We start from the raw sequence: 13,158 nt of genomic DNA, 5'->3' as shown, positions 1-13,158 counted from the left end.
CATTAAACATTGATTATGTTACTATTGCAACATTAATCACTGATTTGTCGTCTATTAATCACCACATTTGACCAATGTGAAATTTCGGGTGTCCCGGATTAAAATAAGAATACTTGGCTATTTCATTACAACCTACTGTTTCTGGCCACTGTAACTAACCAGTGGGAGAGGTCTTCTCAAAACTTTCTCACATATTCTATAATAAGGGTGATATCCCTTTCTCTCCACATAAAATTATGAGCTTTAGACAAAGCCGTGAATGCTCAGATTTTTATTTCAACAATCTCTGGCATTAGTGTGACTTCCTTTCATATTGCATAAAAAAGAAAACAAGTATTTTTGTATTAATTGCATATCATTAAAGAACAATATCGATATTTGGCGTGAATTTAGCACTTTCACTGAATATAGCATTCAATATTTGGCGATTAATCGCCTATATGAGGTTAGTGTTTAAGTACATGAAAATCGAATATATATTTTGAATGTCTTTTTTCCAACCGATTGGTATTAAAATTTGACATGGAACTACAATAGTCATCAGAGGGTCACATGCTAAATTTCATTTATTTAAGCCATTACGTTTACATGCATGAGAAAATAAAGACCAATAGACTATCTACCCTTTAACGGAATCGTTCAAAATTTGATATAGATCTGCATTTTTAGATGATAATCGTGTGCACCAAATTTTATCCATCTAGCTCTTCACGATTTGTAGATATCGTATTCGCTTACACTCGAGTAACAGAACTGATAGAAATCTTCTCAATGGATTTCGTTCAAATTTTGACAAAAATTTGGTGTAAGTCCATATATCAAACTTTATCCATCTAGAGGACCGCGGTGGACTGATGATGAGGTATCGGCTTAGGAACCTGAGGATCCCAGTTTCGAGAACTCGGTTCCACCGAAGAACCGTCGTGTAAGCTCGTCTGGCGCACGTTAAATCCGCCAGGGCCAAACGTCCTCCCGCTGGTGTGGTGAGTTTGGCGAGGGATGTGCCAGCTTAGGTGTCAACCTCGTCATTTGATCGCGGTTTATAAGTACGAGGTCCGTCCCAAAATAGCACTAGTGTTGCTTTAAAACAGGACGTAAATATAATTAAACTAAACTCATTCGTCTAGCATAAAGCATTTTTGAGGTATTGTGTTTACAGACAGATGCAATTCCCTTTTTTTTTTTTTTTTTTTTTTCCGAATTTAAAAAGGTTTGAAACATGGAGATACGTCGAAATCTCGAGTTCTGATTTTTTTGACAATTATAATATATTCTATTTTTGGATACTTCGTATAATGAGGTCCAGTCCTGAACACTGTTGAATACAAATGACCAACTTCCATTTCATTTTCAACTATCCAAGATGATGTGATGGCAAGTGTATAAAAGATCGGAATGGACCGAGAAGGGGATGGTGATTATTTCTCCCCCCCCCCCATCTCCACCAGAAAATTGGCGGAGACCGATTTCGGCATAATTCATTTCGCCATTATCTGTGGGTGAATTTCCTACCGATAGATCGCTTCTCCCATTGGACTCTTATCATCTGCATTGGATAAGTGGCTATCAGGAGGACGATAGCGAGCCCAGACTTGAGGATAAGAGCTGCGATGCTTATCGAATTGGGTTCGTTTACCTTTTTCTTCTTTGGCGAAGGATTGTCTTTTGTTTCTGCGGGGCAGAACGAGTGATTAGCAGACGCGGTCAATTCCGCCTACCCCTTTTTTGGGAGATTCTTATCTCCGAATAACTTCCAAGGATTCGGAGAAGAAATAGGCATGCGAATCACATTTCATCATTCGAAACCGATGGTTAAATTATTTGTTCAAGGCAGAAATTCGTAAACTTTTGCTTGAATTCTTTTGGAATTTTATGTGGATTTTAATTGCGGCTTATCCTTAAAAAAAATTGAAATTTATTATCGCTGTTGACCCCCTAATTAATTTTTTTAAGATTACTGAAAAAAAAAATCGATATATAGAAAGCCATATACATATTGCACCATCGATAATATTGCGAATTGCGCATCAATTTGGTATACTGAAACAATCGATATATAGTTAATTTCTCAGGATTAAACGTGATAAAAAAAAAGTCAAAATTTAACAAATATGCATACATGTATATTTATTGAAAAGCATATACAAGTTACCCGCAGTCTAATAATTAAAATATAAATAAAAGAATATCATTTATTTATATTGAAACAGATAATGTGTACTCAAATTAATTTTTTTCATTAAAAAAAATCTAGATCTGATAGTGCAGCGAGTTTTTATGTCCTGTTGTAACCCTTTTAGAAATTAAAAAAATTAATTTAAACAATGTGAGATTTTGATTTAAATAAGTTCGATTGCTCAGACGTTAAAATTAAATAAATTACTTTCAAAGTAATGCAAAAGAAAGAAGTAAATGTCGAAGACTCGAGGCTCTCTAAAATTTGCGGACACCTAGGAAACAACCTACTGTGCCTATTTGACAATCCAGTCCTAGGGGTGGACAATAGTGCATTTAGGCATTTTGTGACCCAGGGCAGTGAATATCGAGACATCATTCCTTTAATGCAAGTAAATTTAGATTAATACTTCAACAAATATCATTTCAATAAACATAAAACAAGTTTTTTCTTTTTATTCATTTGTTTTATAATACATACTCATAGGAAAAGTGATTAAAGTAATAAAATTCAAAGAAATTACCCATAATTATTAATAATAATTAATAAGAGTTTCTTACTTAGATTGATGATTACTTAGACAGTTTATATATATCTTTACTTTCTGATGCATGATGATAACATCCTTTAACTGTTAAATCAAGTTATAAGGGGATGATAAATTTCAAACAAATATCCCATTAATTAAACCAATATCCCAGAAAATTATTATTTTATTAAATTTATCATGCAGAATATAACATAACCAATTTAAACTAATACAAATTACTTCAATATATTAGAAATACGTAAACTATTTATCTTGCAAATTATTTAATAGTTCCTGTAGTTTATTTAATAATGGTTTTAATAATTAAATGTAAACACACATTGCCCTCCTGGCGTTTTATAATTCATTGCATTTTTTAGAAGTTTATTCATTTGGCAGCTAACAGCAATTATTAACCCTCCTGACCTAGCGGCCTTGTCGAAAATTCACCATTGGGGATGGGGAAGAAATACAAGAGAAAATCACAATCAGTTCAACATGTATCGTATCAATGACTTTGAAAAATCAAAATTAATTATTTGTGAATTTTTTAAATTAATTTTTATTTTGATAGTTTGATTTTTTCAGGAATTTTTTAACATTAAAAAATTACTACGCATGTTTAGCCAGAAAAAGATTATATATATATATATATATATATATATATATATATATATATATATATATATATATATATATATATATATATATATATATATATATATATATATATATATATATATATATATCTGTGCATCGGAATATATTGAATATATCCATATATTGAATTCTTTTCCAAGAATCTTTACTTTCAATGTATGAAGATCCATCTATACTTGCAAAATTACATCTATTTTAAGTTGTAAAAATTTTTATGGCAGCCCTGCATTACACTCGCAGATGAGCCTAGCAAATAATACGTAAAAAGTCGGTGGCCTGGCATCACTCTAAATGTCTTCCACTTATTACTTTCCACTTACTTCAATTCCCAATTTCAGATAACAGAAATTACTTTGACTCTTTTCTTTCAAAGCTACCACAGTTACAGGACCCTTCAGAATAATTACGATCTCACAGACGCCACTTCCTAATAGCTTTGGCGTCTCCACTTCATCTAACAAGTCGCCCAGAATCTGATCGGTTCCAGCACTTGGTGTCCAGTCGTCGTCAAAACTATTCAACCAAGCTTTTAGCAACTGTCCAGGTTGTCGACCAACGTTTAAAAGTGGAACTGGAATCAAAGCCTTCTTTATCTTGGGACGTCTCGTGGATTGATAAGACTTCGAATGGTGCCTTCCTCCACCCGTCAAACACAGAAGGAAGGAAAATTGCTTGGGCAGACATCAACTCAGGAGGGGGCCGCCACCTGTAACAGCCTTGAACGTGACTGGGGTTGACCAAGGGGATCGAAGGGTCATCTAACCGAACCTGAGGTCATCTGAACAAAAGTGGGAGAACAGTGTCATATTCCCTCCTTTAAGTAGAAAGGGAGATTATAGCCGATCCTTTCACTAGTGGGGTGGTTTTTTATGAGAGGGCGATTATCCATGTACAGACCTGCGCTAACATGAGTCATCATGTTACAAATGATAACACAGGTGTAGGGTTGCATGTTTTGGAGAATTTTTTCTTAATTTTTGTTATTAATGTATGGACATAGTTATACAATAAAAAATCTGCTCCCAAATAAAAATTTTTAAATCTAGCTTTACCCGAAAAAATTACAGAATCAATTTCTAATTCTTTATACTTCCAAGACTAGTCGTTTCAATTTACATTGTAAAACGAATCTATGTTCTACGCAACGATTAGAATAAGGCTCAATCTTGAATAAAAATCTGCAGTTAAATGCAGTTTGTTTTACTGAATACGAAAATGGCTGTTACTACTCTCATAGATTAATATGATGGTACAGGCAGTAGTTAAGAAAAAAGTTTTTTCGTTTACAAATTAATTTTCGAAAGTACTTCTGTGCGTTGGTTTATAACATTGTTTTACTAATTAAAACTGATAGTAAAATTCAAGTTATCGAAAAGATCTTATTGATGACTAATAGCAATTTAACTCCTTCCTTAAAATATTAAAAAATTTTAAGATTTCTACTGTGACGTGGGTCTTGAAAGAAGTTTTAAAATTTTAATCAGGTAAAGTCTACAGTTATTCGTGTTTCAATTCCTATTAAAAAGATCAGACAGCGCCAATTAGACGAGATGGTACAGAATTTCAATTGACTCTAAATAATCCGTTTTTTATGTATAAATAACTAAACTTGTTAAAAAAAATAACCATATTAAATTTTTAAAAAATAACATTTTAAATTAATGTTTTTAAAGTTACAGGAAAAATTGAACTCCTTAATTTTTCTTTGAATAAAAAAAAAAAGCACTGATTTCGTGGGTGAAAAAAAAGGTTTGTGGTTCCATTGACATAAATACTGAGGGGTAAGGAATGGAATATAGATGTCTAGGCACCACTCTCCAGGGGCGCTTTGTGGGTAATAGTGCATTTCTATCGCTTATCTTATTAAACCTCTTCTTGTTTATTGTCCTCTACTGACCAGGCATTCTGTGTTTGTTGAAAAACTTTTGATTTACTGATTTTCTTTCCTTTTTCTTATCTCAAATTGAAAAACTGTTTATAATTTCGAATTCCTTTTCTTAACCCCTTGCCTGCTGCGGGCGTACATATATGTCTCCCTAAGTCAATGTGTTAACTGCCCCTGGCGTATATATACGTCTCGCAACTATATATACATGGCACTGGGGACCGAATCTCGCAAGTTATCCTCGGCAGGTAAGGGGTTAAATGCTTATCTTTTATTTTAAAAGTGCCCAACACTTATGATAGGAGTAAAGGTTGACAATATGGGACACACAGTGGCAAAATTGTTTTGAGACCCGTTCAATTGATTACCTTCTGTTGGAAATTCACCACCGAATTAACACTGGATTTTCGTTGAATATATAGATAGATAGATAGTATCTCGGGGGTTGAACATGATAATCAAAACCTTTGAGCTAGATAGATGGAATTTGCGTGTGATCTTTATATCAAATGTGAAGACATCTATAATTTTTGAATGGAATCTATCTGAAGCAAATTTGGCTATCCATCTGTCTGAGTGCAAAGGTCGGTCCACATGCAATATAAAACCTAAAATTTCTCTCCATGCGGCCTACTGAAACACAGCGGATGTCTTGTTCTTTATTGGGCATTGCCCATTTCCGTCATACCTGCACTGATTTCATTTGGCGAATTCTCCGTAGTGGGAAAATAGGATCTCCAATTCACTATGCCACCGACTGCTTGCTAACTCTGTCATGGCACATGAGAAAACCAGAAACAAGTCTCGAGAAAGAATAATATCGGAGAATTGCATCAAATACTTTTTCATGCAACAAGACCCAACTATCCACAAATACCAAAATCTCTTCGAGATCACTCACTAGCTAAGTCCAATATGTCAAACATCTAAATTAGTTTAAATTCTTCACTCGTAATTGTAATACCTCAAAGTTAACTATCAGTTCTCACCTTTTTTTTCAGTTCCCTCCTCTCTTTTCTTTTCTTGCCATCTTGTGCTCATACAACTGGTTAAGTAAGTCAGTGTTATCGGCACTGGGGGCACAGGATGGCGTTATGTTATGGCTAAGTGTAGATGAATACGACTACTGCAAAATGTAGAACTAGATAAATAAAATTTAATATTCAGTTGCAGCATATAATGTGTAGATCTGTATCAAAATTCGAATTATGTTCGTCAATGGATTTGATCATCTGTCCATCCGTATGCATATAAACGTTACAACTCAATGCCATTTGTAAATTAAACTTGGTATATGATTTTGTAACTAAAACTGTAATTCTATATCAAATTTTAGTTTCATTTGGTTTTATTTTTTCATTCAATACAACAAATGTTCTCATGTTTAGGACTCTAAAAATAATAATTTGAAAATTTTTGAAGAGTTTTCAACCTTTTCAATGTCCACAATTTTTTTTTGTGAAAGGAGGAATAGTATCTATATGCGTTAATAGTACTGCGAATAGTATCTATATGCATTCTACAGAAGCCCTTCAAGTGATAACGGGAATTTTGCCAATGGACCTCAAAGCAACGGAAATTTTCACTAAATTTCAAATAAGAACTTCTAGTAATAAAGTTAAAATAGGAAACAAATGCTTCAGCAAAGAAGATTATGAGATGTATTTTGACAAATTCGAACAACATCCTGCAGAATGGTTTATTCACGGTTTTCAAATTAAAATCCCAGATATGGATGGAATAGAAATTTTTACAGATGGTTCAAAAGATGAAAATAAAGTAGGAGCTGCAATAGTAGTATACTACTATGGGAAAGAGATCGATAAAAGTCTTGTGAAATTATCGAACCATGCCACAAGTTTCCAGGCAGAAGTGCAAGCTTTAAAGATGGCCATTGAATATTGTGAAAGGGTGGAGGACGGACAGAAGTGCTCAATTTTTTCAGATTCTCTCTCAGTCCTACAAGCCATACAATCTTCTCACAACTGTAATAAGGAAATATGGACGATAAAAGAAAAGATAAAAAGTGTAAAATCTAACAAGTGGATAGAGTTGAATTGGGTTAAGGCCCATATTGGGATATATGGTAATGAAAAGGCGGATCAATATGCAAAGTTGGCGGCACAGAAAGAGGGTGTTGATATGGTTGTCCCCAAATCAAATGGTGTCTTAAAATGGGAATTAAGAGAAGAAATAAAGCTGCAATGGTTTGACAGATGGTATATGTCCAAAAACGGAAGAGTAACTTTCGATTTTATTCCTAATCCAGAAATAAAAATAAGAAGATACCATCCACTGATAATTCAAATTATATCAGGACATGGGAGATTTCCTGCATATTTCCAAAGATTTGGAAGAATGCAGGACAATAAATGCATTTGTGGAGGAATCGGTACTGTTTACCACTATTTAAAGGAATGTATTGAAATCTCGGAGTTAAGAAAAAATCTGAAAATTATAAATAATGACTTAAGTACAGTACTGATGGTACCAGGTAATCTTAAAACTCTGAAGGACATGATGTCAAAAATTGTCAGTTTTTTACCAACTATTTGAGAGTTTGTAGATAAGGAAGAAGGACAATAATTGACCACTTTGTGGCCAATTACCTGGAGGAGAATGTCAGTTTGACAAATCGGTCAATGCAAGGATGGACAATACTCAAGATAGCAGTCGGCCACAACAAATCCTGTCGATACTGCTACGTTCAGTGGTGGCGGGGTGTTCGGCTGTACGCAAGAAAGAAGAAGTATCTATATGCGTTAATAGTACTGCGAATAGTATCTATATGCGTTAATAGTACTGCGAATAGTATCTATATGCGTTAATAGTACTGCGAATAGTATCTATATGCGTTAATAGTACTGCGAATAGTATCTATATGCGTTAATAGTACTGCGAATAGTATCTATATGCGTTAATAGTACTGCGAATAGTATCTATATGCGTTAATAGTACTGTGAATAATATCTATATGCGTTAATAGTACTGTGAATAATATCTATATGCGTTAACGTTTTGGGGAGCCAATTCCCATTGGCTTTACTTACGGTATGGCTGCTTTTGCTAGTGTTTCTGATTGAAAACCAGACTAGTTGGTATTGCTGTTGTATTACGTCATTCCTATATCTTTCTAAGGACACCCCAATTACTTTTCACATTTTTCTAAGTACTGCCAATTTGAGTACTCAATGACTGTAATCTAACATCTTTTCTAGATTTCAATCTTTATCATGTGCTTCATGAAAATAACAGTTCTACACAAAGAAGAAGAAATGTTTAACGGTTTCTTGTGACAACCAAGAATCGCAGGAAAAATTACAAAGCAAAAAAAACCGCCTCCACTCGAATTGAATTTCGAGGATAAAACTTCGACCGATCAGGAAGTTCGAGATAAATCAAGAAATGTGGCAAAATCCTCTTAAATTGCGTGAAAGAGACTGCTGGGATTTTTCTTTGTCCTTTTCCCGCCATTTGGTTGCAATGAAAATGGCGATGCACATCAACCGATCTTGACACTAATTCCAGGAGGAAGCTGAAAGTTACGGGGCTGCTGATTCGCCGTGAAGGGAGAAGATGAAATTTTGTCTCGCGTTTTAGATTTATTTGAGATTTCGAACAAAAGAAAGGAGATAAGAGAGGAGTAACTGTAATTTCAAAAAAAAAAAAAAAAAATCTCCAAGTTTTGGAATCCGTTCGAACTTTGTCATGTTTTTGAAATAATTGCTCAGAAATGCCCATGAAATGGGTGAAAATAATGATTATGGTATTCAAGAATCGTGATGATCTAGAAATATAGATCAACTAATAATCTGATTGGTGTAAATTTCAAAAGGAAAAGAATGGGATAAAAATAAAAGGCACTTTTTAATGGTATTTTCGTCCGATTCTTGTTAACATGATTTGCTTCCTGTTTGTAACGATAGAATTTTATGATCAAATTTTCATTCATATCTTGATGTCAGTGTGTTGTCGATGACAATACATTATTCTAATATTCTTACTTTTCTTCTCAAGTAGTAAGACCTACACAGGGGTCTCAAAATGTCCCATTTGATCTTACCAAATGCAAATCTTTCAAATCCTGATTTTGTGTGTGTTCCAATTCGAAGATGTTGGCCATTTTGCTTATTCTTTTTGTCACACAAAGATTTTTTTCAATAGATCATCACTGCGAATGCATGAAGTTATTTGTTGAAAAACTTGAACAAAAAAATATTTTTAAAATGCATTTGATTATAACTGAAATTGCACGTCATCGAAAGTCCAATGAAAGCTCTCTTATGTAGTGTGGTATGAAATTTTGAGGGGTGAGTATAAACTCAGATGTTGTCATCCTCATCACATCCAAAAATAATTCTCTTGTAGCTGCAAAACTGACAGTTAATCGAATTAAACTAAACGAGCCAACGTTACACAAAGACTAACCGACTTAAAGAGATTACCCCATCGTAGAGATTAGATTTCACGATTCCATTATGCGTAAAGATTATTAAATTTCGAAGTCTTTTGCGCATTTTATCGCAGAAATCAGTGAAACTTTCTTCCATGCTCTCTAATAAATATACTTGTACATTAACCACACGCCACTGGCGAACAATAGCTACGAAAGAGCTTAATAGCCTGATAAATCGTGATTTTCTTGCCTGATAAATCGTGATTTTCTTGCCTGATAAATCGTGATAATCTATTTTTACGTATTACGTAAAACACGTAAAAATTAATACGAAAATACGTAAAAATTAATAAGAATTTTTGACTAAATCTGAAAACTAAAATTTGACACAGAATGACGATTGAAGTAACGCAATCACATACCAAATTTCATATACTGAAGTCATTGCATTTTTGAGTTATTTTACTTAAGAATATGCAGAACGGCGGACTGTCAAGCTTTTGGTAGATGTGGTCCAGAATTTGATAAAAATCTACGCTTCAGATGTCAAACTGCGACCAAGATTTATTTACTTAAATTATTAATATCGCATTCATATGTATGCAAAAGAACAGACTGACAGACAATCGACCCTTTTATGGATTTGATCCCGAAGTTGATACATATCTGCAGATGAAATGCTAAATCTGTGCATAAATTTTATACATTTTACTCTCTTCGTTTTGTAGCTATCGTTCTGATTTGTATACGGACAGTCGGATGCACAGATTTTTTGTAAGAACAGAAAAACAGAATGTAATGTAGTAATGTAACAGAATCTACACAGATATAACAGAAATCTACAAAATTTGTGTTAAATCCGTATACCAAAATGGCTCAAAATTTTACCCACGATACATCAAAAACGTTCATAGACAGAAATAATTCCAAAAATGTGTTTTTAGGACTTATAAAACCCTGAAACTAGGGAGATTCATTGAAATCACAAGTTCTAATTTTTTGACAATCGCTATACTGTATCGTTGCACACTTTTAACCGAAGAAAAAATTGCTGTTTTTTATAATACGGTGTAACACGTCGTGCAGTTATATCTGTCATGTGATAATGAATTATTTGAATGGTTTTATTAATATCAACGGTACTTTGAAATGCAACTTGCAACCAGTTTGTATGTGAAACAGTAAGTATCTTTCTCAGACTATACATTGAGTATCGTCCAAAAGAGCAAATTTAGATATCACGCAAACGACTAAGAAGGGGAGGGTAGAAAAACAAAAGGTGAAACAATTTATTCAAGTTTGCAAATCCATTTCTTAAACAGGTTTAAGAAAGTTCTCTGTTATGTTCAGCAAAAATAAACCTCAGGGTCCCCACTCCACCCCGTAATCGATGTTAAATAACTATTCTTTACAGATTCAATGTCATTGAAAAAGAAACACTTCTGGTAATTTTTCACCTCAAATAAATACTTTGTATCCGACTGGTTTCTTCTGGGAGTCTTTGTCTGGTGCCGGAGATGCTAAAGTTAATGATGCTGAAATGACACATGGAATCAGTGGGTAATAGCAGCATCAAAATGCCTTCTGTGAAGAACCTCCCCCTTTTTTTCCTTTCTCCCCCCTTATATATATATTGCTTTATTGGCAGCTCATATACCTTTTCATGACTCAATTTCCTAATGGCAAATAAAAAATCTTTAAATTGCTCATTTGAAAATTAACTAACAAAAATTATCCTCCCTTTGATTTAGCAAAGAGTTTAATAAGTCATGCTGCAGCTTGAATGAATAGTTAAAGATGTCAGATGTAATTGGGGTGTGGTGGGTGGAATTCAACTGATATAAGCTAGACTCTCGACACAACCACACACATTTTGTCGATGTGGGTTCATAAACATTACAGGTACATTTCTTAGCATTTTTTTTTCTCGAATTAATGGGTGTTTCTCTTTGATTCAGAAATTCTAAATTGTGGCTGATTTAGATATTTTACAATCAAACTGTGCACAGTTTGAGGCTGCTCTTTCAATAAGATGATTTATTTAGTTTCTTATTTCCGAATAATTTTTATGATTTATTTTAAGTTAATCTTTTTCGTACTTTATTAAGCTTTAAAAAATATATATTCGTTTTGTTGCATGTATAAAATATTTTTAAAACTGAGGTCTGAAGTTTACAATCATTCAAAGAACTAAGTAAACGTAATGATATATATAAAATCCTGATAAATTATACTGGATTTTGCGATCAATTATGCTATTATAAGATCAATTATATTCGATTATGCGATCAATTATGCTATTATAATATCAATTATATTTAATTATGCGATCAATTATGCTATTATAAGATCAATTATGTGATGAATTATGCTATTATAAGATCAATTATGTTTAATTATGCGATCAATTATGCTATTATAAGACAATTATGTTTAATTATGCGATCAATTATGCTATTATAAGATCAATTATGTTTGATTATGCGATCAATTGTGCTATTATAAGTTCAGTTACATTTGATTATGTGATCAATAATGCTATTATAAGATAAATTATATTTGATTATGTGATCAATTATGCTACTGTAAGACCAATTATACTTGATTGTAGATATTAAAAGATCAATTATATTTGATTATGCATAAATATTATCCTAATATTTTATTTTAAACATAATTTGTATATGTTACAAACTCATTTATAGGCCAAAAGGAAAATACATTTTTTTAAAAAAAATTGGCATACTTTCGGCCTCCTCTCAGCTTAACGGTCCTAGGCCTAGTGGGAAATCCATCACTGGTTCTGAACAGAATATTTCCAATACCTTGCATATTCCATTCAGGAGATTATACTAAGAAGAAATAATAACGAATCCATATTTAAAACATTCCATGATGATCTGTGAAACTGAAATAAATAAATAAATAAAAGACTAATAAAAATTAGTATCATCAAAAGAATGTGAAATAAAATAATTATTTTTCTTTTTCTATTTCAGAATACTTTTTTGCATGCGACAATACACTTTGTGCTGTCATATATGTAGGGGACTTACATTAATTGTCTCAGAACATTTCTTTTTAGTTCTTCTTTCCTGCATAGATCATTAAAAGAATAATCTTTCTGCATAGATTATCAAAGAAATAATTTCAAAAAATCTAAATTAGCAAAACAGCATAACTCGGAATTTTCAAGCTTCTTTAAGCTTATTATAATGAAATCAGGCTTAAGCGAAGGATTATCAGTTAGATCATGGAGTGTAAACATTGTAATCGGTTTTACCTCTTAGTTAGCATAAGATCCCTGACTTGACCTAGGGGTGGGAATTGTCTCTTGTGGACTCCAGTCTGACTGTATACTGTCTGTAAGAAAGGTAAAATTACAAACTTAGGGAACCATTTGACGGCGCCAAGTTATCTGACCATCTGTCGAAGATTTTATTACAGGCTGGGACAAGTCTTTCTCCTTTAGGGTTGCCAAGCAAGTGTGAAAGATGGTATCTCCAAGTGTA

This window comes from Argiope bruennichi, chromosome 10 (assembly GCF_947563725.1).
Source record: "Argiope bruennichi chromosome 10, qqArgBrue1.1, whole genome shotgun sequence".
In the NCBI taxonomy this organism is placed as follows: Eukaryota; Metazoa; Arthropoda; class Arachnida; order Araneae; family Araneidae; genus Argiope; species Argiope bruennichi.
This window is presented reverse-complemented; position numbering follows the sequence as displayed.